The sequence below is a fragment of the Pelodiscus sinensis genome, chromosome 2 (genome assembly GCF_052426305.1).
Source record: "Pelodiscus sinensis isolate ZL-2025 chromosome 2, ASM5242630v1, whole genome shotgun sequence".
NCBI classification, from domain to species: Eukaryota; Metazoa; Chordata; order Testudines; family Trionychidae; genus Pelodiscus; species Pelodiscus sinensis.
In genome coordinates, this window is record NC_143053.1 from 66,371,773 (window position 1) to 66,398,184 (window position 26,412).

The 26,412-nt window shown below is 44.1% G+C and overlaps 1 protein-coding gene and 1 long non-coding RNA gene across 6 annotated transcripts in view; one reads left to right on the plus strand and one right to left on the minus strand.

The window, feature by feature from the left end:
- The window catches only part of LYN (LYN proto-oncogene, Src family tyrosine kinase), an 89,619-nt gene extending 79,517 nt beyond the window's left edge, over positions 1-10,102 (minus strand). Inside the window, exon 1 of one of the 4 annotated variants that reach the window (XM_075920679.2) lies at positions 9,868-10,102. The gene's annotated coding sequence lies outside the window, so the exon portion shown is untranslated. The remainder of the gene's footprint in view (positions 1-9,867) is intronic. The other 3 variants (XM_075920678.2, XM_075920676.2, XM_075920675.2) reach the window with 3 other exon arrangements.
- LOC102463161 (uncharacterized) lies at positions 9,982-25,987 on the plus strand. 2 transcript variants are annotated; one of them, XR_016348760.1, is made up of 4 exons: positions 9,982-10,114; positions 12,989-13,242; positions 14,146-15,907; positions 17,167-25,987. It is a non-coding gene; the product is annotated as an uncharacterized LOC102463161 (long non-coding RNA). The 2 variants fall into 2 exon arrangements; XR_012901446.2 differs by having other exon boundaries at positions 14,146-25,987.
- The last annotated feature ends 425 nt before the right edge of the window (positions 25,988-26,412 follow it).

Consider the following 26,412-nt stretch of genomic DNA (forward strand, 5'->3'; position numbering starts at 1 on the left):
TCTGGACTCTGTCCAGAGTCCACTCCCCTCAACCAGAGGCCTTAGCCCATCCTATATCCTAGCCTCCTGCCTCACCCAGAGAAAGGGAGGCTGGAGGAGAGCAAGCAATGGGTACGTGTGGAGTGAGGGGCAAATCAGGGGAAGAGTGTTTTGTGCAATTAGAAAGTTGGCAACCTTATTGAAGGAGGAAGCAATAGGGGAGACTGGACACTGCACAGTTTTTAGTTTATAAATGGTCCAGGCTAGTGTTGGCTCTAAAGGTGACTTGCGCCTACACACAAAGTGGTTAAGACTCCACTTAAAGTGTTTTGCTCTTGCTAGTCACCTGTAATGGCACTTAGCTGCCTTTCTGTCAGGTTCAATGCACAATCTGTTTGCTGTGTCTCCAGGACCTCTTCTTCATGGTTGTATCACTGGTTTGGTTGGTCCACCTTTTTCCTTAGGCCATTGTAGCGTTCAGGATAACACAAGATGAAACATCCTTCAGGACTTCCAGCCCCTTTTGAGGAGCTCTGGGATAGCTGCATGGTGTGATACATATAGAATAAGGCAGTATGGTAGTTGCTAATGCACAACATGTCCTGTAAGGTTTTTATTGTAGGGACGGGGAGGAAGCTGCAGTTTGGGGTATAAAACCAGTGTTTGTTTTAACTGTCTCAGTACAGGTAACTCATCCGCAGAGAGGTGCTAAGAGGACAAAGGATCAAGACAGATGGGAAAGGAACAGACAGTCAGACCAGGAATAGGGAAATAATTTAAAAACAAAGGACACCAAGACACAACGAAAGGGGTCACTGCTACAGCTTGATAAAAGCAAAATAGTGACTTTTTCCTGAAAAAAAAAAAATCAAATCAACTAATAAAAGGACTCAAAGCAGCACAGCACTGAGGATGCTGAGCGAGCAGGACTGACTGGTACCACCACAGCAGAGAGGATAGAGAGTTGCAGACTGATTCTGTCCTACAGCAAGGCAAACGCATTTAATCAGCTTTAATGATAGCACTGCTGAGGCCACTGTCTCCCCGGTCCTGCCAGGAATATGGGAATGCCAGTCAACCCTCTCCTTGGGCCACTTCAATCATCCAGAGTGCAAACCACCAGAGTGGACAGTCAAGCACCAAGAATAAACGGGCTCTCCTTTCTGCTTAACATATGCTAACGCTCCTCAGATTGGTGTTTGTCATATTTTTCAGGCAATGTAGGGAACTGATATCATAAAGAGAAAAGCTGCCACGCTGCTTGCAAGGTCCAGATGAGGAAAGAAGAAGATAAACAGCACAGAACGTTGACAAAAACCAAGGTGTAAAGAGCAGGGGACAAGCAAAGGGAGGAATAAAATCTCCAAATCCCCATCCTGAACTATAAGAACTTCTTTCTAGCCTCTGCCTAGAGTTTCAAAGTTCTTTGGTATTTTGCAGTTTCAAAAAGCCTACTTTGAATTTCATTTGCATGTTGTGTTATTCTGCTGATTGCAGATTCAAATAATTTTTGCCGTTTGTATTGAAACAGCTGAGCCCCAAACACCCCAATGACGAATTTCCTCTCTCCCCTTCCTATTTACCAAAGAGAATTTCACTTCCTCAATGACAAAGACTCAAATCCTGGCAATCATCTTAACTTGTGTTCCCCATCTCCTTTCCTCTCATACATGAATCATTATTACACAAAAGCCCTCAACCTATTACCCAAAGAACTGGCCAGACCACTCCCAGTCTGCTAAACTGGGTATGTAAGAGCTGCTCTGGTATAATACAGTCCCTTCCATTTGTGCTTTAAGGCCATAATCTCCATAATTATGCTGGTCCTGCTGATGTCATGGAATGAGAATACCCATTTCAGATAAATATGGCAGATGCACTCGTTTTATTGTGATCTTTCCCCATTTAATATTACACCACTGGAAAATTTATGTTTGAATATTTTCTTTACCAAGACCTAATCTGAACTGGAGTCAAAAGCAGCAGTAATACAGATCAGTGGATTTACAAATTTCACCATTATAAACTGATTACACACATCCATGCTTCTTAGTATTTATTTTATTGGAAGGCAATAACCGAGTCACGTAGTACAGTGTACTGAGGGAAGAGGAATATATTTCTACATTATCTTCTGCAGAACCACATTGCTAGGACTTTTGCATTAGATAAATGCTGAAACAATCAACTTAAGTTAAGGTAAAAAAATCTAGTAATCAAACAGGTCTGTATAGGTGTGCCTGTACCAAACAATGAATAATATGTAAAGAGCAATAAAACATATACAGCAAAAACCACATACACCAGAACATAGCAACAATAGGGTTGCTGAGCCAATATGTACATTTGCTGGAGTCCTTGAATTGCTTTCCACTAAACAAACAATAATGAAGAAGGAAAACATTTTGAAAGATACACTCAGTTTCCTTTGTATGCATATCAAGTCAGAATTGTAAATAAATGGATGTAGAAAATGTATACAAAGATAACACAACGTACCAAGCTTGGAATACAAATGTACCATGCACACCAATTCCTAGGATGTACTGTATTAAGGGTCAGCTCAGTGTTTCACAAGATGACTACATTGTAACTGGTGTTCTTCAGAAAAACTAAAAACTACAATTGGTATTGTTAACAGAGGTGACAGGCTCAATCCAAATAACATATAGAGAAAAAAATAGAAGTTTAAAGATGTAAGTGAGCAGAGTAGGTGTCAATTATTCAGTATATCACCAACAGATTAGATTTGAAAGGGCAATGGTGACCTTACATTATGTGCACCAAAGGCCTCAGAGGCAGGAAGAAACTTATACCTGGAACTGTGAATGATGGGCATTTCAATGCTATACAAAGGAGTACATTATAGTTACCCGCTGAGCTTGCAGTCTAAATAAGACAGACAGTACCGTCTTAAAGTATAGGATATATAGGTTGAAAGTCTTGTTTTCAAATAGTGCTGTTATTCTTCTCCTCCCCTGAACAAGGAAACATTGTATTTGGCTCTACTTTCATAACAACATCTCTCCTTGCCAAGTGCTTCTGTCAAAATGTCATCTCTAGTCTTGAGGGTAGAGGATATTTCCCACTGTAATGTATCTATATCAGTGGTCCCCAACCATTTGAGGTTGCCCGATGCCAGGGGGTGTGGCCGTTCGCCTGCCGGGCGCCAGAGGGCGGGGACACTTGAGCGCCTGGGGGCGGAGCCCCCCCCATAGCCACGTGCCCGGGAGAGGGGGCCCCCCAAGCGCCGCGTGCCCGGGACCAGTGCCCCCTCCAAGCGCTGGGACTGGTGCTTCCCCCCAAGTGCCATGCACCCAGGGCCGGCGCTTCTCCTCCCTCAAGCGCCGCGCGCACGGGGCCAGGGCAGCCCCGAGCACTTGGTGGGCGCACATAAATGCTCCCGTGGGCGCCATGGCGCCTGCGGGCACCGTGTTGGGGACCACTGATCTATATCCTGATCCCTATGAGTAGTTCATTGGCCTGGATATTAAATAGGGGTCCATTATGAATCAGACCAAGCAGCTCATATGTCTCATACAAACACCGCAGAAGACAGCTTCTGCCTCTATATTTATGTTAGGATAATAATCTTCAGGGAAAATGCAGAAGATTGTTGAGACTGGCTCTACCCAGGAAACTCTAGATATCAATGGATACCTATTTGAATGAGGCTAAAAAGATCACTACAATTCTCAACCTTCTCTGGAGGACAATTTAATTAAGAATGTTCAGTGATGTCACTGGAATTGTATTGACAGAAGTTAAAACATTTTAGAAATAGTTAATAGGTTACTACACTGTGGAGTCAATCTAAAAAAACCTTATCTGTCATTAAAAACTATGTACATAGTTCTCTGGGCCATAGCCTTCTTCTGGTTTTATCTTGTCTGGAAGGGTTTGCTAGCTCTATTCATACATAAATAACTAAATTTTGGGGAAGGTAGAAACTTTCATGTGGGGAGAAACCTTGCAGTAACTGATGGGGTCAAGTGCATGATCAACATAAACCCCCCCAAACACTAGTATTTCACAGAAAGGACAGCTGACTATTCAAAAGCCAAAAGGAACATTAGTCAATTCTTAAAGGGCATGCTTAAATTCATTCATACTACAGGTTGACCCTCGGTAGTCTGGCATCGAACGAGAGAACTTGCTGAACCACAGGAGGTCAACATTGTCTAGCAGCATTACCAACATTTCCACTGCTTAGTGGGCTCTTAGGAGACATTTAGGGGTTAATTAGACCTAAATAACGGTTCAGAACACTGAAAGCCAGGACTGGCAGCTATAAACAGATTTTATGGCACCACGGGAAACTTGGCCACACCGAGGACAAGTGGACACCTGGCTAATTAAAATCATACTGGATCACAGATGTTGACAGGACCACAGAGTTCCGGACTAGAGAGGTTCAACCTGTACTTGACTCCCTGGCCTGAAGTGGAACTCCAGCCCATTTTACATGAACCTTGAAAGATTTTCAGGGTTTTGTGGGCCACACCTTCCTTTCTCCTGACTAAAGAACACAGGAAAAAAGCTTCCCACTCCTTGTAGAGATCCTCAGCCATAGGCATGATCTAACCTGGGGTTCTGGGTTGCTGAAAGCTCACAGGCAGACGTGAAGAATAGACCTGTTTAATATAATGTTTCAAACAAATGACCCAGCATTTTTTCATGGAAATATCTACACTGGAATACAAGTTACCAGCAGGAATTCTACAAAACCCACTCAAATAATTCTTTTTGTCCTACTTTATAAACTAGGGACCTACCAAATTTAGGGTCATGAAAAGTTCATCCATTGTGGTCTCCCCACAATGGAATCTGGTCTTCTGTGTGCTTTTTACTCATACTATACAGGTTTCATGGCGAGACCACTGTTTCTCAAATTAGAGGTCCTCAACCAAAAGGGAGTTGCAGGTGGATCTCGAAGTTATTTTAGGGGAAGAGGGTCATAGTATTGCTGCCCTTCTGCACTACCCTCAGAGCTCAGTGGCCACAGAGCAATGACTGTTGGCCAGGCACCCACCTCTGAAGACAGTGCCTCACCATCAGCAGTACAGAAGAAAGGGTGACGATACCATACTTTGCTGGTGGTGATGGTGGGGCTACCTTCAGATCTGGGCTCTTGGCCACCAGCCACCATACTTCAGTTGTTCCGCTTTGAAGGCAGTGCTGCCACCTGCAGCAGCACAGAAGTAGGGGTAGAAGTACTGCAACCTCTCTCCCCCACACTCATTTTTGGGTCAGGACTCCTATAATTATACTACCATGACATTTCAGACTTAAGTAGCTGAAATCATGAAAATTATGATTTTTTAAAAATCTCATTACCTTGAAATAGATGGATTGTAAATTGGATTGTAAATTTGATAGAGCCCATTTATAGCAATGCCATCTGTCAGGGCTGATCCCCACTCTGGCACTCTGAGTGCAGAAGGTTGGGATTGGTCCTGCCTTGGGCAGGGGGCTGGACTTGATGACTTCCTGAGGTCTCTTCCAGCTCTATGATTCTAAGGTGAGGACACACAGAAACTTTAAATACCTTGCTTCTAGGCTCTGTTTACAACCCCTTCCCGCCCCCACACACAGAGTCACAGATACACTGGCTCTGAGAAATAAACAAAAGCTGCCACCATCAAGGGATTTAAACCTGAAAAAACAGGAGGGAACACTTGAATTCCTTCCCCAGGGATACCTCAAGCTCTTTTGCTCCAAAAGAGCTTGAAAAAAGAAAAGAGAAAAACAAGCTGCAATCTCTGGTAGCTGACAGCTCAGTCTCTGCAGGAAGACACACATAGACAGACCTCCTGTTATCTTCCAGAACACAAGAATCAAATAATCTCCTTACAAAAGTGATTTTAATTCAAAACAGAAGATAAAATTGATAAAGCATACTTGATTGCTGGGTGTTACAGAGCAACCAAGTAAAACAAATTAAAACAGAGAAAATCTCTGGGAACAACTCTGAGATGGTGAATGGGGGAGAGGAGGCATGGATTCACATACAGCTGTTCAAACCAAACAAAAAAATAAAGAAAAATACCCTAATTATGACTAAATACATGTTTCCCTTTCTTTACTCACGATCCCTTCCGGGTTTAGTCCACTTTCATGCCCCGAATTCCTTGGAAGCATGGTAGTCCTGCCTGGGTTTAAATCATTCTGTCTCTCTCAACTCCTTGTATAACTCTTCCACACAAAGAAAACAGGCAAGGTATCTGATGCAATTCAAATTTGAGCACTATCACCATTGGTTCTTCTGGCTCCTTGCCAACAACCTTGCTAACCACCTGAGTTTAACACCTTAGTGTGATGGGCAGGAGGAGTGCTGGCCAGTACCTGGTAACTATCTCACACTGATTTGGGGCTCATTGGTAACATCAGGCATATCTTCATGCTGAGGGGCAGCAAAGACCCATGCCACCTCAGGGAAGCTGCTGCAAGGAATCCTACACCCTCCTCCTCCTTTACATTCACTCTCTCCCTGCTCACTTGCTTCACGGGTCCAGCTCCATCATCCACTCCCACAGGAAAAAAAATGAAGGAGCGGATCCTGAGTTTCCCTAAGCAAAGGAGCTACAATTATATCTGGCTTTATACAAGTCACCTAAAAAGAGAGGAAAGGTGCCTTGCTGCCTTCCACACAATACCTCACCCAGTGGTGAGTATCTGGCTCAAAGCAAGTACCTTCTCCTCCCAACAAAGCTCTGAACACTTCAATACTCAAAATGAAATACTGAAACAGACACTTCTTCCCACCCCAAAAATTCAATTACTTCTGGGATTAGCTATTTAACTCCCCACAACCCTAGTACAGCATTGCCATGTGAAAAGTACATTATCTAATAAAACTAAGGCTAATTTTAGATAAGATGCTGCTACCCAAGGTGCACTTAGGACATCATGTGCAATGCCTCTGATCTTGAGAATTTTACCATGTGATCTTTAATGGCCACAGATGGTCAGGGAGACCTTAGTTTTGTGTCATCCAAGAGATAGAACCTCCAGCAGCCCCTAAATTAATCTTGGGACATCAATTAATTTCCAATTCAGGGAGAAGTCTCAGAATTGAAGTATCCCCATCACTTTCGGAAGCACCTGGGAAGGTTAAGTGGTCTCCCTTATAAAAAGGGCATATTGCAGTTTAACTTGCAAGAGGGTCACCGAACAACGTGTGTCATTTCTAGAGACAGAATCAGGAAGCAAAGATTTAAAAATTTGTCGAAAATCCATCCACTAGTTTGGACCAGGTGAAACGCATCTGAAAACTGTAATGCTAATAGAGTAAAAAATGCCTAGTATTAGCAGATAGTTAATCATTGCAGTCAAAAGTATTGTCTACAAAAACAGCCACTGAATGATTTTACTGATCAAAATATTAAAAAAGACCTTTCTGCCATTGTTTGTGTCTTTGTAACAAGGAGTCTTGCTTACCCAGAGGGGTACATGGAAAAGCAGAACCCCTTTACATCCAGCAATTTACAGTAATTGGCAAAATATTGTAATGATGTGTAATAAGCAAGATATATCTCAACATTTACTGATGAAAAACATCCTCAAATCAAGAAACATTTCAACTTTTATGTAATTTTTATCCAGTGCCAGCTTTATAATATTAATCTTGAAATAGGTTTCTCATTTTCTTGACCTATTGGCTGAATAATCCATGAATTTTAATTGTCTCCTGTGTTTCCATACACTCCTAATAGGCAGTATTCTCAGTTCATTTCATCCTTTCTACTTTTAGTGAGAAAACTGTTTTCCAATCCACAGGTGAAATGTTGTCACTACTTATTATGAAGATGTGAAGTCCCCACTTAATAACATAAACCATCACATCTGCTCTGCATCCAGTACTAGAACAGGAAAGATTCACATGAAAGCAATTCAGTTAATTCTGTGTTAAAACTGGGCTCCCCAATATAATTTAATTATTTTGTTAAGACAGTTCCAAATTGCAGGTTTTTATATTATCACTTGGTAAATGTTACTACACTGTTCCAAAGTTTATCTGCTGTCAGATATTACAATACAACCATTTACAGCCAACTCACCCAGGAATCATACTGTATGAGGGTAAAGAGTTTCCCCCTCAATTTGTAATATTTCAAGATGATTGGGTGAGTAGGATGGGAATGGGAGATTTGCAGTGAGTGTGAGAGAAGAGTGTTTAGGGTTTTTTTGGCTGAAAAACATCTAAAGTGCTCTTCCATTGTGAAAAACGAAAGTAAAAACGGCAATTTCTAATTCAACTTGTTTGTTCTCTGTGTCTTCTCAGTCATAGCTCTTTATTTCAGTGACTAAAACTAGTTTTGACCTCTGAAATGAACTTCATTCCTGAATGAGAAAGAACAGGGGGTGTTAACTACATTCTAACTGCAGAGTTAAAATTTAGTTGATGATGTTGACAGAGAAAGAACCAGCTTGGCTTTCAGATTCTAGGCTGAATCTGTAGATCGGGCAGCTTACAAAGTATCTTTTTATTTAGAAATGAACACCACAACAACTTTTTTTTCCAGCACAGAAGCACACTTCAATATCTAGCTGAGAGGGAGCAGTTTTAAATTGAAGATGCTCCAGAATTACTTTACTATATGCTTGTAGGTTTAAAATCCAAACTTTAATACAGAATACCCTAAGGTCATATTTTTTCCTCTTAATTAAACCAAGCCTATTGTCTGAACTTGTGAAAGTGACTAAGAAAAATGCATTGTGTAATACTACCTTCTTTCTAGCATACCAACTCTTTTGTTGTTTGTTTTTAATTAGGAATAGTCAAGACTGGCTGAAGACAATATATCCCTGAAGAACATAGTAAAACATCAAAATGCAATCCCTTTTTAAGTCTTCTTAAATAAATTGCTGTATTTTCTTAAAAGCTGAAACTAACCATCCATACAGGAAAGCTTAAGCTGCAGCTACACCCCTTCCCCCAGGCTAGAGGAAAAGCTAACCAGTCTGAAAAGAACTCTCACTTCCTTTTAACTAATGTGCTGTATGTATTTTATCTGAGGTTCAAACAACCATTCCCTTAAGGGGCAGAAACACAAGCTGCCCATTAATGTCACACTTCCTCTTTTGAACTGGCTGTACCCTTTAGACATGGCTCATTTAATATTTCTAGTTCACTTCAGTGAATGGGAAAGATCAGGTTTCATGACCTGCCACATCAATCGCCCTTTAGCTAATTCAGGGATACTACTATAATATCCTCAATCAGCCCCCCTTTTCTCCTCCCTGAAGACTTTGCTTCTCCTTATTTTAGGGGAGATAGGAGGCTAGAGGAAGATTATACCAATACGTATGTAGAGTTTTCCCTATTCTGATTGGCATGCCAATAGGGCAGGTCAGAGGTGCTGGAACAATCTGTATAGCGGAGCTGGCAGATTGGAACCAAACAGTAAACCCCGTATATAATGGAAACCACTTCAAACCACTGGGTGCAGAAGCACCTCTAGTTCCAGCATCTATGGGGCAAGTCCTGGCCCCCAAGTCCCAGTGTTGCTAACAGTGTGTTAGGAGAGCCAATAAACAAAGCACAAACCCAAGCTCCTGTGATAAGTTGTTTGATCCAACAGACAAACAAGTGTCTATTATGAAAGTTCCCTCTGATCTGCAGTGCAAGGTAAATCCAGGGGGAGGGGGGACAGTTTCCATAGCAACTAGGACTGCTGCAAAATAGATGCCTTACCCCTGATCCCCAGAGAGAAACTCTCAGTGGTTCCCTCTGACAAACGCTAGGAAGCCCCCTTAGTCCGCTCCCTGCCAGCAGGGCTGTTCCCTGCATTTCCCGCTGCTCGGAAAGGATCGCAGAAATTACACTTGGCCACCGGCGCCCAAACAAGCTACCCACTGCCAAATTAGGAGACAAAAGACGCTTACTTACTTCCCTGAATGCGAAACTTTGGAAGCAGCAAGTCAACTCCACAGTTACTTCAGCCACAGAGTTGAGGCAGGAGCCAGGCTGCCGTTCAAACTCAAACCAGCTGATGAGCCTCGGGAAGAGGAAAAGCTACTCGCTTGGTTTTTTGAAGACCACGGGATTTTACAGCTGGGAGAGAAAGCCCAGAGCAGCTAAGCCGATCCTCTGCCACCCCAGAGAGCAGAAGAGGAACTTCGCTTGGTTTCAGTGGGTTGGCTGAGAGTTTTCAGTTTACTTCCTGGTACTGTATTAGGGAATTTGCATAAATATCAGTAAAGGGGATGGGGGAGAGAAGGGAGGATTTTTAAGAAAAATGTTAAGTATTGTTCAGCTTTTGATCAAGAAATCAAAACACTGGGTGAGAGTTTAAGAGGGGAGACTGAAGCAAAGACCCAAACAAGACTCGCAGAGGTATTTCCACCAGCAGCAGGGAATAAATGAGAAGGGATTTCAGGAGGGGGAAGATTACTAGGGGCTGGTTTCATTTTAACAAGGCAGCCCTCCCTCCAGCTAACGGGAGGGGGCGTGGCGTGCCCTGCTCTAGAGAGCCCCACAACCACCTGTTTCCGCTCATTCTTTGCTACCTAGGAGAGGAGACTGCATGGGGTCGGGGAAGAGTAAGGGATTCTGGCATTTTCTTCCGTTCCCTCTCTCCCCTGGCGGATAATGAACTATTTTAGCTCCACTAGAGCACCCAGGACTCTAGGGAAGTTTAGAAGGAATGCAAGCTAAATATGTTGCTAACATGTCATGACTGCCCTTCATGAGACAGGGAAACTAGAGTGGTATGACTGTGCAGAGCAGCACTGTTAGCACTCCTGAATATTACTATTGCAGTACTAGCTCTAGACTAGAGGCTAACCAGGCTAGGACCCCATTGTGCTAGGTGCTGCACAAACGTATAGCAAATGGCAGTCCCTACTCCAATATCTTATGACTCTGAAAGGCTAAATGGAGGAGGTGGCTATGGCAGGTAATAGGATGGAAACATTTTTGCTTTGATCATGATTCAACTTATGTCCAGGACATAAGGGTCAGAGTCCAAATTAGTTTCCTTTCCCATAATAGGCTATTTATTAATAAGAAATAAAAAATATATTGAAAGATCAGAGAGGGAGGTTGACGCTTCCTCTGAGGCTGCTGTCTGGATTTATTAGTCATGTGGTCTATGCTGTGGTCAGTTCTAGTAAGTGTCTTTGTTCCTGTCGTATAGCAGATATGTCTTTTGCTGGTATGGTGGCGTGTACATGCTGAGGGTGCGAGAGTTTTTATTGCTATGCAGGATCTTGTCTGTATTAGCAGCAAACAGCTTTTGTTTATCAAAAGGGAGATCCTCCACCTTTCTTTGAAGCTCCCTGAGCACACCTCCTACATGCAACCAGGAGGCTCTCCTCACCACTGCTGGTGAGCTACTATCTATTGCTGATAGTAGTGCTGTGCAGGCGATGGTGTGCCTCTCACAAATTATTGTCCTGAGGATGGATCTTTTGGAGGTGCTCCATGAGCTCAGCAAGCTTGGAGTAATCATCAAAGTCATGGCTGGCTAGCAATGCAGAGTAGTTTGCAATTCTGAGCTGCAGGGTGGCAGAGAAATATATATTTTTTGCCAGATAGAGCTAGTTATTTATATTCTTTGTCACTGGTTGCTGACCTAAGTTGAGGAGCTTGTGAATGTTGATTCACTGCATCCACCACCAAAGATGTGTCTGATTCCTCCATTATTGCTTCATCAATTGTTAATGCAATCCTTCCCTGAGAGGAGGGATAGGTGTTCTTTAGGAGACGGTGCTGTTTCTCCTTTACCTCCTGGAGCTGAACTTCCTGAGTAGTGGTCCCTCTTAAAAAGTTCCTGAGATTGTTTCAGGTCATCAGTAGAATGGGTATCTTCAGGTATTACTGCCTCATCAGGAGATAAGGATGAACCGTTCCTCGAGGAAAGCTACGGGGCTCGTGTAACAATGTGCTCATTGAGAATTGATCCTCCTTGTTGTCTTCGGATTCAGCGGTATTCAGAAGGGTATGGGATAGGGAGGCTGGTGGAAGCCTCTTTGGTGACACAGATGGGCCTGTAGAGTGGCATCTGCAAGGTCTCCAATAGTCCCATGGGGCCCACTGGGGTGGATAATGGGGCAGACAATTGGGAGGTGAAAAATGTCAGTCAGGGTACCACTGTGGGTGGTAAGGTCCCTCTCGGTAATGGTGAAAATGACAAGATGTAGTAGGAGAGGAGTGTTGTGAGGAGAAGGTGTTCCTCTGATTATGTGTCAGCTACTCCAGCATTTTTGTGTAACAACGGAGACATAATGTAGCCTGGAACTCGATAGGGAGAGCATAGCAAAGGCTGAGCATTCTCAACATCAGCTGTGTGAATGCCCTCAAGTTGGCCAGTGTGATTATGCAGCACCGGCACAGCTGCCGAGTCTGGCGGGGGAGGCATTTGCACTGATATTAGCACATCAGAAGGCAGTGCTGAAGACTTGTGGGGCTGTGACAGATGGTTCCCCGCTCTTTCTCAGTGCTGGGTGTTGTGGTGCCACTTGCGGCAGTGCCGGGGTTCGCCATCATGATCTCTCTGGTGCCAACGATGAACGATCCAGCTTGGAGTGAGCATGGGGTGCCATTCTAGCAACTCTTGTTAAAATTCTTGGCACCAAGTTGTCTGTGGTGCCTGGCGAGTCTCCACTGGCTTGATGGGGGGGAGTGGTCAGGGACAACGACCTCACCAGGGAGACCCTCGCCTTGAGATATTTGTGAGGTGTGGGAGACACAGATCCGTGTTTCCACAGATCCCCTGGAGTCAAAGAGGGCTGAGACCCTTCTGAGGCCTGCAGAGCCCACTTGAAAAGAATCATATGGCGCCAAAGCTCCTGGTCTTTTGTAGCCCTTGTCATAAGGCTCTGGCAGTGATCACATTTTTTGAGGGTATGCGACTCCCCCAAACAGCGTATACAGGCATCATGCCTGTCCAAAGCCGGCATGGGGTCATTACACTGATGGCACTTCTACGATGCCCGGTTCTCAGGGCTTTAAGCAGTGCTTTTCTTTCTTTTTTCCCCTCTGTCTGTGATTGAGGGTGGTTAGCGAGGAACTGAAAGGGGGAGCAGGATTGCATATGAATGGTGGCAAACCGCCAACAGCACGAGCTGCCTTCAGTGAATGTGCGGTCCAGCTAATAGCTGTTAAGAAAAACTCTGAACTGCGGTTCCGGGGATGACCTGTCACCAACAGAGGAGCACCCACAGGGACATCACCCGAAGAAGAACATTCCATAATAAGTCAACAAATCTGACGGGGCTTTTGCATATTTCAGTTTGTGGATTGGGCTTCGATAAAAGGTACATTAAAACATATGGGTTTGGAAAGTGGGAACTAGGGGTTTGAAATTTGAGTCTAACATTGCCAAGTGAGAACTTTTGCCCTATAGAAATTCCACTATTTACATGGTTATTGGTTGAATGATTTCTCCTAGTTTTATTTTTAATTGAAGAACTGTCAGATATCATATATACCCGTTGATAAGCTGAATTTTTTTTGGTAAAAAAGTGGCTCAAAGAGTAGGTGTCGGCTTATCAACAGGTCTACGTTGTCATTGTAGATCAAAGGTTGGAAAACTTCAGTACCCAGCCCATCAGGGGAAGCCACTGGTATGCCGTGACATTTTGTGTACCTGGAGTGTCCACAGGGATGGACACAGGGATGGAGTCCCTCAGCTCCCAGTGCCTGTGATTCACTATTCTTGGCCATTGGGAACTGCTGGAAACAGCACAGGCCAAGATACCTGCTGGCTGCCACTTCTCGCTGCTCCTATTGGCCAGGAACAGTGAATCAGACACCGAGAGCTATAGGGCTCCATGCCTGCAGACGCTCCAAGTAAACAAAATGTCCCAATGAGCCAGTAGCTTACCCTGACAAATCGGCAACCGAAGTTTGCCAACCTCTGAAATATAGAATTGGCTTATGAAAAGGCCATACCCCATTGGCTTGTTCTTTTTAACTATTCATCTTAGGGTGGGTCGACTTATAAACTAACAAACTAATGAATGAGTATATACAGTTGTTTAGGTCCAAATTGTTATCCTATTTTATAATCTATTTCATAGTCTGGTAGTAAATGTCTTCTGGATTTCATTTTTTAAAAAATTCCTGTCTTTCCCCAAGTTTATTTTTGTTTTTAACAGGAAAAAAAAAGACCAATGCAAAAGCAATATATCTTGACTTTTTTCTTCTTTTTCTTGCAGAGCCAGCATTGTAGTGTGGATGTCTTAGACCTGGTCTACCCTGGCATGTTTTGTCACCAAAACGTATCTTTTGTTGACAAAACAGTGAAAGCATTTACAATCCAATGGCACTTTTGTCGAGGAAAACACCCACACTCTGTTACTTGAGAGACATAGTAACTTGAACAATTTAGTAGATTGAGGTTCTGAATGGTGTTACATGCCTTTGCCCCAGAAGTGAGACCCGTCTGGCACTCCATATCTCTATCACTGGTAATTGAATGAATAACCAGAGACCAGATATGTTTAAATCAAAGGTAAGTATACTGTAAATTTAGAAACACAGCCCCAAACGCTTGATATTGAACACATCCATCCACACCCCAAATAAATACAAGAATAAAGAATAATCCCAGTACAATAAAGAAATACTTTGCAGTTGATGGTGAGGTAAGTGATGCCTAGGATCTACAACCCTAGAGCTAACTAGTAGCTTTTGGGGAGGAACTATAGGTAATCCCACGCTGATTAAGTCAACAAGTTAATAGTGGACAAGAAAACAGTTCTCAGTTCCAGCCTTGAGCTTTCGCAACAAGCAGCTGAGCCCGTCCTGAAGGCTTCTCCTCTACTCTTTCTCATCTGGGTATTCACCACAAACTCGGTTGATGAGGTAGAAGATGCCTAAGATGGTTCTCCGTGGGGAAGGTGAGATTCAACAGGCTCTAGTTGGTGTAACTCAAATGCTTCACCCAGCCTTCGCTAGAGCTAGCACTGAGGAACACCACAGAGACCCAAATCTTCCCACCACACCACTGACCACGAGGGATAGTGATCATCAACAAAGAACAAGAGCCCCCAAAGCAGCAGACTTATAAAGTTTGTTTGACGGGAAAATGGGAATGGTGCCGTGTGCAATTCTGCTTGGTGCTGAGTGCAGCCAATGGATGAGTGGTGCTGAGTGCAAACCTTGAGATGGTATGCTAATTAGTCCTTTAGCAGGCAAAGCCTGTTTAGCCATGTCGCACTGTCCATTGCATTGGCCATCATGGCATCTCAAATTAACTCCCAACACAGTTTTGGTGACAAAAACCTTCCACCTCTGTGAGAGATTTTTGTCTTTTCCCCTCTTTTTATCGTCAAGAAAGAACCAGTGTGGACTCTGCTGTTTCTTTTGTCAAAAGAACTGGCTTCCATCAGTATCCCACAGTGCCTGCGCTGATGGCTGTGTTCAGTGTTTTGTGATTTCTGCTACCCTGCAGGCATGTGCTCCACCCCTTTCAAAACTTTGGGAAGTATCTGACAGCTGACTGAGCTGCTTCATTTTGGGAACAAAGAACAAATCATTGGAGAGCTTCTATTCTTCCCTACAGTGACAGGCACACTGCTGCTACAGTGGGAAGGGTGGAGAGATTTCTGTGCTGCTTTGACATTCCTCAGTACAGAGAGCTCACAGAGCTATAAGGGAATCCCAAAAGGCACAGGGATCAGCTCTGCCTTCCCACACATTGCTTTGCTCTTATGTGTCACAGGTGCTAGCAATGTGGCCATGAGATGTCGACAAGGGGAGGCAGAAAAACTGGTTTGACTGATTTTTGCTTTTGGCAGCTTTTGCATGTTGACAGCACTTTTGTCCCCAAACCTTCCCAGTGTAGACATAGTCTCAGAGGAGACCATCCAGCTAACAAAGAGCACAAGAAAATTTGCAAATACTATACCTAATGTGCTGATTATATCACACAGGAGATTTTTGACAAGCCAGAAAAGGGAAAATAACCTAGTAAAGGTATGTTATTTTCAAACTTGAACACTATGAAGAATAATAACACACATAATTGCATGGATATTTTGCAGTCACTATCAGACTTGTTGGGAGGTGGGTGTAAACATTTGTACTGGTGGAGAGGGCATCTATTTGCTGTTTTTCAAAGGTTAAGAGTACAAACAGGTTACTTTTTTTAGCTGTTAATTTGTAGTCCCATTACTCTAAAATGGCTTTGATTATTTTAATGGAAATTTGCAGCCTATTAGTTCATATTCTGGACCAATGCTCTAAGAAGTTAAAATGTTTCCATTTTGAAATACTTCAGGGAGAAAAAAAATCTGTATATTGGCTCAATCTCTTTTTGAACATCAGGCAGACTAAAATGATACACACTCTATGGCTGTGTCTACATTGGCGCTATCTTGCGCCAAAGCGGCCACTTTTGTGCAAAAACATGCTGCCTATCTACACTGGCGGAGAGTTCTTGCGCAAGAACACTGACATTTTAATGTGTGAAATCAGTGCTTCTTGCGCAAGAACTATGATGCTCCCGCTCAGGAAAAAGCCCTCTTGTGCAACTGTTCTTGCGCAAGAGGCCAGTGTAGACAGGCAACATGAATTTCTTGCGCAAGAAAGCCCGATGGCTAAAATGGCCATCGGAGCTTTCTTGCACAAGAGAGCATCCACATCTCTTGCACAAAAGCACATGCCAGTGTAGACGCTCTCTTGCGCAAATACTTTAATGCAAAAACTCTTGCGTTAAAAGTATTTGTGCAAAATCTTGCCCATGTAGATGTAGCCTTCATGGTTAAAGCAGAAGCTAGCAATCTTTCCCATAGACACAGTGGGACTAATACACAGCCTATAGATGTCATTGTATTGAAATGTTCCTCGTGGATATCCCAAATTTATCCTTTATTATTTCACTTTGATTATGTCTAGACAGTGGTGCTGTTTTATGATACCTCCAATATTCTGAAATGCAATTGAAATAATGGGCTTGCTAGACTATCTCGAAATAAATTCAAAATAAGCTACACCATTTTCCTAGCTCAATTGCGTTGCTTATTTTGATCTAGTGCCACTGTGTAGAAGCACCCTTTGTTATTATTGTACCACCCCTTCCTAATAGAAAAATGCTTACTTGAAAAGTCTCTGTTTCTGAGGTTTCAGAAACAGCTAGTTTCTTGGTTAGACTGTGATTTTTGTGGGTATGTTTATTATTGGATTCAACCTCTCTCTCTCTCTCTTTCTCTCTTTTTTTTTTTTTTTTTGGCCAGGAATTCCTTCTTGTTTATGTCTTCCCACTCTGAAGTGAGCAGATAGTCCGTTGGTTATCTGAAACAAATCCTCCCCCACAGGCAACCAGCTTTAAAAATACTTGCCCTGAGCTAGACTGTAGTGGAATGGCACTAGTGAAATAGACATGAAGAAAGAGAAAGCTGACTGCGCATATCCTACAGTTCATAGTACTTTCCTTTTTCTAGGCATGTCAGATCAACTGAAGCGACTTTGCTACATCTGAGATCCATTAGAAACGTATGTTTCTTGCTTTACAACTTCAGAGGAATATAATTCTGTCTGAGGCACTGAAGAAACTGGTTGTAACCAAGGAGTATGCATACGTCACTCATGATGCACATAATGAAGATGTAATCAGGGGCCACATGAGCTCTCCTGACATCTATGAATTAGGGGCAGGAGAGCCAACAGGCCAATGTAGGGGGAGGGGGAGCAGCTCTGTCGTCCTAGAAGGTGCATGGCCTCAGCCAGAAGGGGTGGGGCTGGGGCTGGGGCAGTCAGCTCCAAGTGCTACCCAAATAGTGCAATGCCCCTTGCCAGCCCTCAGAGCCAGCCAGAGCATATGGCATATCTGGAGCATGCTTTGTGCTGATTCCTTTGGAATTGCGAGGCCCTGGGGCAATTGCTCCCTTTGTATCTCCTGCTCCCCCATCTGCAGGCCTAGCTGGGAGGAAAAGACTTCAGGAACAGACCGTATTTGCATAAATACACCCAAAGAGCTTAGGTAGGCAGCAGAGAGTGCGGCTTTGCAAAATGATCAGTTTTGGCTGGTAGTGGGTTACAGGTCACTTTAGTTGCTGAATGCCAGAGTGATGAAATGGTATCTTGATTTTTATGAGTGAAGGACAGTTGAACTGTACTTAGTCTTTCCTGACTGAGGGACTCCTTAATCTGCTGGGATGCCAAATCTCAGAGAGAGAGAGAACAAGCGAGCTCTTCCTACAGAGTGGTGGGGGCTCTGTCAAAGGAGTCCTAGCTACCATTTGACCCTCCTCTTTTCACTGTTTGAAGACAGAGCTGATAAGACCCACTGGAGAGAGTCCTTGTTTTATTCAGTCATTACTAGAATGGAAGCCACTGGCAACCTGCTGTGAGACAGTGGCAACCTGCTGTGAGACAGCCTGCACTAGCAGCAAGGTGCCCCACTACCCCCTGAAATCACTGGGTGGCTCATGGCATCTGCCTCAACCATTCTATGGATGGATCTAGGGAATTACCTGGGGGCCTGGTGCAAGGCAGCAGCAGGGGTTGCTCTCCCCCACCCCCGCACTCAGCAGCAGGAGCCACAGCAACCCAGCAGCCTGCTCCAGTCTGCCCTGCCACCCTCACCAGGCCCACTGTGCTTGGCTTCCTTGTGATGGGAAGAAGAGGGAAGGTGTGGAGTGGGGGCAGAGTTGGGCGAGGCCTGTGCTGGGGGTTGTCCCGTGCCGTGTGCCTGGAGGGATTGCCCCAAGCCCCGCACCCTTTCTAGGAACGGCCCTGCTGAGAACTGGGTCAAGTAGGGGCTCCTCAGAACATGGTGTCACAGCAGAGAGACAGCAAGAGCAGTGTGGTGGTAGAGTGAACAGTAGCAGCAGAGTGAACGGCACGGCAGCATTCAGTATCAAGCATTGTTAGGGTAATTTCACATGGTCATATGCCTTCGTGGCTGTGGTGTTTTCCCATGTTAATGCTGGGTTCCTTTATATTAAACGTTTTCTTTGCTATATCCAGACTCAGCACTTGAGAGTGAAGTATTGCCTCTTACAGGTGCCTGTGTGTGTGATAGTGAACCTAGCCCTTCACTAGGCAGAAGGGTTACAAAGAACTCCTTATTCTCCATGTTGCGGCCTTTGTCCAAGACCTCACTTAGGGTACGTCTAGATTACAGGCTTTTGTTGACAGAAGTTTTGTCGACAGATACTGTTGACAAAGCTTCTGTCAACAAAGAGCATCTAGACGACATCCAGGTCTGTCAACAAAGCAAGCTGCTTTGTCGACATGACAGTTTAGACGCAAAGAATAGTGTAGATGCAATAACGCCTTCTGTCGACAGAACTCTGTCGACAAAAGGCGTTATTCCTCATAGAATGAGGTTTACAGCCGTCGACAAAACTGCTGAGTTCTGTCGACGTTATGTTGACAGAACTCAGCGGCAGTGTAGATGCAGGTATAGTTTTGTCGACAAAAGTCCACTTTTGTCGACAAAACCCTGTAGTCTAGACACACCCTTAGTTGTACTCCAAAAAATCCTTGTGCAACTAAATTAATTTTTGCTTGTGAGAATGGCGGTTGGGGACAGAGAGTTCATTTTCTGGACATCTCATTCATTCAGTTAGCTGAAATTTTTGGCACTTTGAGTGCAGAAAGTTGGGGCCTGGAAGATTGGGGAACAGCCTTGACACTGCTATATTTAGGTTTCAAACTGGCAAATATGCTGACACTCTCTCTGCAGACCATATGTTAAAGTTAGATTTAAATCGTTCCATCTTTCCACAAACTGGTCCAACATTTCATGCTACTGGGATGAAATTATTAATATAACCCACTAGCAGATTCCCTTCCTTCCTCTTGGTAAATCCTCATACTTATTATAAAGAGTTAAACTCAAAGGATCAAATATTCAAAAGTGTAACCAGAATGCTACACTTTTCTTTGTGCAAAATCCCACATCTGCAAATGGCCAAACAAAATTGTGGTGAGCACTGATATTTCTGTACTTGCAGCTTTGGGGTTTCATTGCCACACATACATTTTTGAGCATAAAACAGTTGAACCCATCTTTCAAAGCTTGCATCAGAAAGCGTCATAGGCATTACATACACTTCAAATGAATTGTAATAGTAATAGTCCTGTATTTTGCTTCAAATGAATTGAAACTCTTTGCTAATCTAGTTTGCCTATGTTTTTTCTAATTCTGCAGCTTCTGCTGCAACAAAGTTAACAAATAATATTACTGTGAGCCAGATCCTGTGCAGAACACTGGGGTGGCTTCAAGGAGCCAATCTTTTTGCCTGAGAACTGCACCAGCAGGCAAAGGACTGGGTTCCAACTTAATATAGCCAGGGCACAGCTTTTGGCCACTACATCTACCTACCTCTTGACTTCCCATCAAAGCCAATTGAGAGAGGGCTCCAGGAAGGTTGGCTTGGGAGCTGGCTAACATGACCACACCCATGAGAGACTCCCCCGACATGGAGGGTATCTCAGCAAAGGAGATAGGGCTAAATTCCATCCTTATGGGGTCTTATGAGAAACCTGAATGGGGTAGGGCAGGCCATAAAATCTGGCTCCACTTGTTTTTACAGTTCCTGGTTTCATAAACACTGCAGTCAGATGGTTTGTCTTTCCTGCAACTGTGGATTTAGGCTTGAAAGAACATTTCAAAAGTTATGAATATTTTCACTCTTCTCTTCTTTCTAAAAGCTTGATATCCAAATCAAGATATATTTAACCAAAACTATAGGAATGATCAACAGCTGACATTTTCTCCAGTTTATTATAATAAACACCCTGATTAGTCATACAAATAACAGGTGTGCATATTTTGTAATCTGCAGCCTATTATTCAGGGTAAATATCTTTGTGGTGAGTGCTAAGGTAACAGGAAAATTGTCGAAGAATCCCAGAAACTGTCGTCAGTGGTCAGACTGGCAGATTGTTTCACAAAAGTTTAAAAATGAACTAAGTCACAGGTCTTTGAAAATAATGTGCAATCTGCTCAGACTGTCAAAGGTGATGTCCCATTGCTCAGTGATGTCGCTCAGTGCATCACTATACTTTCCCACTACCACTGGATAAATGCAAATTGTTGTCAAGAATAGAGGTAAGTGGACTGCTGGAGTGGCTGTCTGCCTAGAAGTGTTAAATCAGCATCTATCAAGCATCTTCAGGGGGGTCCCTGAGCAACAGCCAGTGGATCTGTCAAACTCACAATCGGAGAAGCGGTTCACAGTGCTCCCGCTGCAGTAGAATAAATGTATTACTAATAGTGATAGCTACTGTTAAACAGCACTGACAACCAAGGAGCTGCCAGTGACAATTGTGCCCCCAAGGTAGGGCTGCCTTCTGCACATCACATACGGCTCAGAATTCTTTAAAATGTGCTATTAACTAGACAAGCCACACAACCAGCTCATGACCATGTCTGCTGCAATATGGAAGGCTAAGGAATTAGATCCTGGGAGCCACTTCCACAGCTGTTTGTCATCCATTCTGGCATACACAGTAAAGAAGTTACTCAGCATGTTAGCTATGCTTTTGCAATAGAGAAAATGGGCTGAATGGAAATATCTGTCATCAGATTTATGGCTGTCGGCCTTTGACCATTACTGGCCCTGGCTCTCTGGCCCGGGGAAGTTTGTGGTGACTTCCTGACTGCCTTCACCATTCCAATCTGACTCACTGCTCAGTCAGGGAACTCACTTCTTTCCCTGTCCAGGGTATCTCCTTGAATTTATATGTCATGTTTAGGACTATACTATATTGCCTCTCACATCACACACGTTCTTAGGTTAGCCATTTTCAGAGATCCAGTTTGACACTATTCCTGGAAAAATCAAACAGCAGGGTCACCCTGGTCAGCAATTTGTTTTAAAACAAAAACTTAGTGGACCAAATTCTTCTCTGCTTTAACTAAAAGGTTTTAGTAGAATAACCACAGATGAAGGTGACCTACTATGGCTCTTATTTTGCCCCCATCCCTTCTTCTGTTTCCAGGGTCTGTTTTGCTTAAGTTTTAACTTTTCTTTCCCCTTATCCTATCCTCCTCTACCTTTTACCTCTTTGTGACAATCAGTCCCTTCTTTCTCCCACCAGGTCAATTTCTACCTCACACCATTTTTCTCTTGGGTCCCCTTTGTGTCATGCAACCTACTTTGGCCCTCCTTTGGGTCACTTCCGAAATACAATTTCCATTCTCCCTTTCCATGTTCAACCCTCATTCATCCTTTTTGCCCCCACTAGACAACAATCAGCAGCAGATATACTCTACTCAGCCCCAAACTAGGACCAAAAAGGCTCCCCTACAAGGCTTCTGATCAGGGTATCATGCATTCACATGTGCTGCAATTGCTCATTGGCTCCTTCAACTACCACTAGTCAAAAACCCAGGCTACGTCTAGACTGGCATGATTTTCCGGAAATGCTTTTAACAGAAAAGTTTTCCGTTAAAAGCATTTGCGGAAAAGAGCATCTAGATTGGCACAGACGCTTTTCCACAAAAGCACTTTTGCGGAAAAGCGTCCGTGGCCAATCTAGACGCGCTTTTGCGCAAAAAAGCCCCGATCGCCATTTTTGCAATCGGTGCTTTTTTGCGCAAAACAAATCTCAGCTGTCTCCACTGGCCCTTTTGCGCAAAAGCTTTGCGCAAAAGGGACTTTTGCCTGAACGGGAGCAGCATAATATTTCCGCAAAAAGCACTGATTTCTTACAGTAGGAAGTCAGTGCTTTTACGGAAATTCAAGCGGCCAGTGTAGACAGCTGGCAAGTTTTTCCGGAAAAGCGACTGATTTTCCGGAAAAACTGGCCAGTCTAGACACAGCCCCACTTTATGGTAGGAGAAGAAATTACACGGACTCTTAGCTGATCAGTGGGTAGTGACTGGATAAGTGGAGAACTTGATCACACAGCAACTGCACCCAATATACTGAGACACACAAACAGGATGTTTGGTGTGAAGTCAAACCCAAGTGCTGTGATCAGGCTGTAGACAAGCTGTGGAAATTCCACCCAACACTTTGGGGTGTGAAAAAGATATTTGGAAATGTGACCTTGATGTCCCCACTCACCCTTTAGTAAATTATTAAATTCTTTGTTCTAATAAGGAAATGTCAGCTATGTTTTCATACAAGTGTAAAATTAAGGCACAGCACAAGAAAAGGGATACCATGAACTACAGGGTTTTAACTTGCTGTGGTCAGTGCTGGCCAGAGCAACCTGTCAGTGTTACAGTTAAAGACTAAAGATTGCAAAAATATTAAAATAGCAAACACCAAACAAACAAACAATACCCTTGCTTTAGTCAACAAAGAATGGGTTTGAAAGGGAATTACTAACTGCAGTTTGGCAAAAATCCTATATTGACTAAGTCCAGTGATCACACAGTTCTGGTAACTTAGAATCATATCCTGTAAAGCATGCAAAACAAGGGTAGAGTTATTTGTTTAAATAAAGATCAATATATACCTAATGAAAATGTTCACTGTACTTTAATTCTTGGGTGATTCCCCCCCAAAGAGTTTGTAACTTTAATAGTTGTGAATGAGAAAGCTTGGGTTAGTGGTTAGGCTACAAATGTAGGATTTTGGAGACCTGTGCTCAAGTCCCTATGCCACTAGAGGCTTCTTTTATAACAGGGGTTGGGAACGTAAGGCCCGGGGGCTAGATGTGGTCCCTGGGTGCCTGGATCTGGCCCCTGAGGCTTAGGCTCCCCCTCCCAGCATTGGGGAGTCCGTGCTGGCACTCCAGTAGCCTCTGGCTCCCAACTCAAAAAAGATTCCCCACCCCTGCTTTATAATATTGGGTGAGCCATTCAGCCTGTCCATGCCTCAGTTCCCCAGATGTAAAATGGGGATAATAGTTGTAACCTTCATACTTACTGGGTGTAATGTACTGTACCATCTAGTGCCACCGAGATCACTTACAGAGAGAATAATGAATCTGTTCTACAGCCTTAGCTGAGAACCAGCTGGCTTTTGGTTCATGCACTAAGCTCCAAAGATCTCAGGTTCCATTTTACCTGTCAGTATCTCCCTTACCTTCCATACATGTGTGAGGGGAATCACACTGCAGATTGTGAGGTGCTTTGAGATCAACTGATAAAAGTGCTGGATGGGAGCTAATCTTTTTATTATGAGTGATGTTGGCCTGTTTGAATTTTAGGAGGCAGTGGAGGAAGGGCCCACAGGAATTAGGGTAGAGGATGAAAAAGGACAGCTGCTCCATTGCATGAAATCAGGTTCAGCATTCCCATTGCAATCCAGGTGCACTCTAGTTTGGTGTAATGAGGGGGTGGAGGGACACTCCTGAGAGCTGTAAATGAGAGTTCAATGTCCAGAATCCAGAGAGAACATTAGTATGCAGACAGGCGTGTCCTTAGGATGTACGGGGCCCAATGCAGTACTGTCAACTGGTGCCCATTTCCCCGATGAAAGCCCGGGGAGGTAGGGATGATGATTTTTTAGAGCTGTGATTTTATAATCTTCAGCAACAGACTAATGAAATATTTTAGAGGAATTTTTAAACGACGGTCCTGTCGACTAACGCAGTAAATTCAGTCACTGACAGTATATACCTGGGGCTGGCAAATGCCTGTTAAATGGTTTCATTACCCTTGAATGGTTCTTTCACGGGTTGGATGTTCTGCTAATAGGTCTGGCGGGCTTCTTCACTTTTAGGTTAACTAGATCCTTGCAGGAAACAGAGCCAGAGACCCGGGATAGGAAGAGCGGCTAGGTGGATATTAAAAGACCCAATGGTGCCCCACTTTTTCAGGTGCATACTGGTAAGGACTGCCCTGCATGCAGATCCCACATCCTAAGAGGGGGGATTATCCAGAGAGTAAAAGGAGCTCAATGGAAGAACTGGGCTGAGTGCTTCAGAGATGGGATACCCCTGAAGAGGTGAGCAGTGAATTTGCCAGATTGGAATGGTGAAGGCTGTCAGGTGGTCACCCAAAAGTTCCCCAGGGCAGAAAGCCGTGGCCAAAAAGGGCTGAATGCTGGGTGATCTTGCTGATGTCTCCAGGCAGGAACTGGAATCCTACATTCTGAAGGAAACAGGGAAGAGCAAGACCCCAGCTACAAGGACTGGATCGAGGTTAGAGATGGGAAAAGTGTATTGAGTTTATGTGACGAATGAAGAGGGAAACTGAGGCAAGGAGCAACTTGCATGGCTACTCTGAAGCCATTCAGGAGTGCCTGGGAGGAGGCTGCATGTTTACAGGCAACACCACATGAAGAATACAGGAATAGGAATGCAGGTTGTAAGTTCATAGTGAGGTTATTAGATGGAGATACCAAGCAGAGAATCCCAGACACAACTCACTACTCCATGAAGGCAAGGACAAATGGCCTGGAACATGAGAGTTGCAGAGCATCGTCCTCCTAAATGGATATGTCCAAGAGGTCTCATGACTTTGTGGTGCACAGATAAAGGGCACTCCAATGAAGACATAGGGAAAATTGCACCCGAGGAGCCAGAGGAGAGCTACAACTTGATGCACAAGTGACAAGCATGTGCCAGGTTCTCTATCTTGCTGCAGAAAGGAGAGGTTTTGGGGGCATCTGAACTGTGCCAGTCACATACCCATATTCCTCACTCCATGCAGGAGCTCCTAACTAATATCCCTAGTTAGCTGAGATACAGGGTGGAATAGAGAATGGCCCACGAGAGTTCCTCACCCTTGCAGGTGGTAGAACTTCCTACCACTTGATATCAGGGTGGGATATAAAGACAAAGAAATGCATTTCATGAAGCATGAGCACCTAGAGATGGTATCTAGGTATGATGCAGATTATCGTTACACTGGCTGGGGCATAGGGTTGCTGAATGTCTAACTACAAAAACAGAAAACACCATCACCCTGCCCTCTGCCACGAGGCCCAGCTCTTCCTCAGAGATCTGCTTTGCTCATTCCATCTCCCTCCTTCTATAGTCCACTCTTCCACTCTCACTCACTTATATTGGGCTGGGGCACAAGTTTGGGGTGAAGGAGGGGCGCAGGCTCTGGGAGTTTGGATGTGGGGGAGGTCAGGGCTGGGGCAGGAGGTTGGCATGTGGGCTCTGGCTGGGTGGCACTTTCCTTAGGCAGCTCCTGGTTGGCAGTGACAGCAAGGCTAAGGCAGGGTCTCTGGCTGTGTCTAGACTACATGCCTCTGTCGGCAGAGGCATGTAGATTAGACAGATCGGCAGAGGGAAATGAAGCCGCGATTAAAATAATCGCGGCTTCATTTAAATTTAAATGGCTGCCCCCCTCTGCCGATCAGCTGTTTGTCGGCAGATCGGGGCAGTCTGGACGCGCCGCGTTGACAAAGAAGCCTTTCTTGATCGGCACAGGTATGCCTCGTGAAACCAGGTTTACCTGTGCCAATCAAGAAAGGCTTCTTTGTCGACGCGGCGCATCCAGACTGCCCCGATCTGCCGACAAACAGCTGATCGGCAGAGCGGGGCAGCCATTTAAATTTAAATGAAGCTGCGATTATTTTAATCGCGGCTTCATTTCCCTCTGACGATCGGTCTAATCT